Raw genomic sequence first — 2950 nt, forward strand, 5'->3', positions numbered from 1 at the left:
ATGATTATGGAGGATAGAAATTTGGTGGGAAAGAAACGTTTTAAAGATGGGCCATCTATAGGCGCACTCTTCATGCATGCAGATGTGGTGGATATGTGGCTAATGGCTGTCGGTTTTATAGCAGACAGTTTTGATAGGCTTTCCGACCGTATTCGGTTGCTTTTTGCTCGCCAAATTGTTAACAGCAATGGAAATGCGTCCAACAACTTCGATGTCAATGTTTTGCAACATAACCTCAACAAGGTCTCACTATCATGACTCTATCCTTCTCCATATATATATATATATATATATATTTGTACATACTGTTTATATTATCTCTCTCTCTCTCTAACAAAGTTTTTATGGATATCAGAATCTAGTGGCGGTCTTATACTTGGCATGTATTTCAATTGTCGCTTGTTTTCTAGGTTAACACCCGTCTCACCATCTCTTTCTTAAATATATATATATATACATCGTATGAAATATAGATATCTATGAAATATAATATATATATATATATATAATTTTTTCATTATATTAATTGAGAGATTTCTTTAATGCTATGTATGAGAAAATTTTAGAGGGATGTAGTTGGACAAGAACAGGAGAGAGACAAGCTTCAAGAATGAGAGCCAAATATTTGACACCGTTATCGCGACAGGACCTTAGTTATTTTGACTTGAACGCAGCAAGCACATCTGAAGTTATATAACAAGCATCTCCAATGATAGTCGCATCATTCAAGAGGCTATTAGTGAACAGGTTTTTCTTAAATAAATACATGTACATATATTTAATGTATATTTATGACAAGTGATCACCAAATTTCTATTAATGCATTTGTTTCATAAGTTTAAATTACTGTTCAAATCTTTTTGTTACAATATTTTCTCTTACAAAATTTAAATTTCTATTCAAATTTTTTTGTTCACACTTATGAACCATACCGGATATGTATTTAATAAGTAACCATCGATAGAATGTAACTATTGGAAACTCATCTATATATATATATATATATATCTATATAAACCGATTTTTTCTCATGATATGCCAGGTCCCAGACTTCGTGAGCAAAGTTTCCACGGTCATAGGAGGTTACGTTGTAGCGTTCATGATGTTGTGGCAATTGACTATGACGGTACATGGCATTGCCTCTAATAATTCCTGCCTGGTTGAGTGGAAGATCTCTAATGGACTTAGCGTTCTAATGGAACGTCAGGAAAGAGTATAACACTGCCGGTACCATACCGGAGCAGGCGATATCCTCCATTAGAACGGTTTATTCCTTCGTTGGAGAGAGAAAGATTGTAGCAGAGTTTTCTGGGTCTAAATAGGTCCATAAAATTAGGGTTGAGGCAAGGTTTGATCAAAGGCGTGGCCGCTGGAAGCAACGCCTTTGTATATGCTACTTGGGCTTTGATGGCTTATTATGGTAGCAGATTTGTCATGTACCACGGAGCCCAAGGAGGGACTATTTATGCCACAGGCGTAGCTATAGTTACTGGTGGACTGTAAGCTCTTAGTGCTCCAACTTCATATTGAGTTTGCTGCAACTTCAAAAAGGTCCACAAACATATCTTACAAAAATATCAAAAAATAGTAGTAAATAGCATTTTCACGGAACTAAAGTGGGTAAATAACATGTTTTAAGAATGTTTCGAGTAAATAGCAAAGTTACTAACTAAATAGAAAACTTACTAGGTAAATAATCTATTTAATAGAAGTAAAAAAAATGATTTACCTACTAAATTTATTAGTTACTGTTGTTTATTCTAAGAATGTGTCTTTTCACAACTCAAATCGCAACTCAAACTTTTTTATTTGAGACAAAATAATGTAGTAAAAAAGTTAAATTTTAATTTTTATGAGATAAAACATTGTAACAGAAGAATTTGAATTGTGATCTGAGTTGTAAAAAGAACAATGCCTAAATATTTTTAAAACCTGCTATTTGTGAGAAATACCCAATGAAAAATTGAAAAAAAAAAACAAAGATAAGAGAGGCGTAATGCCAAAGTTCTATTGCAATTGCAGAGAAAACATAATTCATTGAATAAACTAACAAAGAAGGGTTCATATAACCCTACAAGCATAATAGTAAAAGACTAATTTACCCTTACTAATAAAGAAAAATAACCAAAAAACCAATCCTAACCCTAAAATAAAGATAATTATCATTAACATCTCATCTCAAACTCATGATTCGACTGCAAGAAGCATTAAGAGTTTGCCAACTGAACAACAAAAAACAAAATTAAAAATTGTAACACGACTTCATAAACAATTCTGCAACTTTTTATGTATGCCAATGTCAATGCATGCCGATGTCAATGCCAATGCCGATACTGATGCCAATACCAATACTAATACTAATGCCAATGTCAAAATTAATACTAATGCCAATGTCAATACTAATACTAATGCCAATGCCAATGATGATGTCAATACAAATGTTGATGTCAATGTCAATGCTAATGTTATTGCCAATATCAATCCCAATACCAATGCCTCAAACAACAAACACCTAACATCTATAATACTCTAACCCATAAAATCTAAGCTATTTTCTTCATTTTTTTTATCAAATTTATGTAAAAAAATTTGAGAAAATTAATGAAATTTACTTGATGTTTGTAACGCCCTCTAGAATTAAACATGTTTAATTATGCTAAACTGTGGATTATTAGTGTGCCTAATTTGATTTTCATAATTAATCAAGGGACTTTAAGTTAATTTCAGTATTTATAATTTCACCCCAAAGATTTTTGGAAAACATACTTAAATTTAATACATTTTCCTTTTTTCCATTTTTCTTTTTCCTTTTCTTTTCTTTTTCTTTTTCTTTTTTTTCTTTTCTTTTTTTTTTCTCTTCCCCCTTTCCCTTCCCGTGCGCCAACCCCCCTTTTTTTTTCTTTTTTTCTTTTCTTTCTTCTTCTTCTTCTCTGGTTCTTCACGCACAGCC

General features: G+C 32.2%; 1 pseudogene; it reads left to right on the forward strand.

Moving 5' to 3' along the window:
- Positions 1 to 2950, forward strand: part of LOC21393792 — a 6624-nt pseudogene continuing 3674 nt past the window's right edge.

This window comes from Morus notabilis, unplaced genomic scaffold, assembly GCF_000414095.1.
Source record: "Morus notabilis unplaced genomic scaffold, ASM41409v2 Scaffold1242, whole genome shotgun sequence".
NCBI lineage: Eukaryota > Viridiplantae > Streptophyta > Magnoliopsida > Rosales > Moraceae > Morus > Morus notabilis.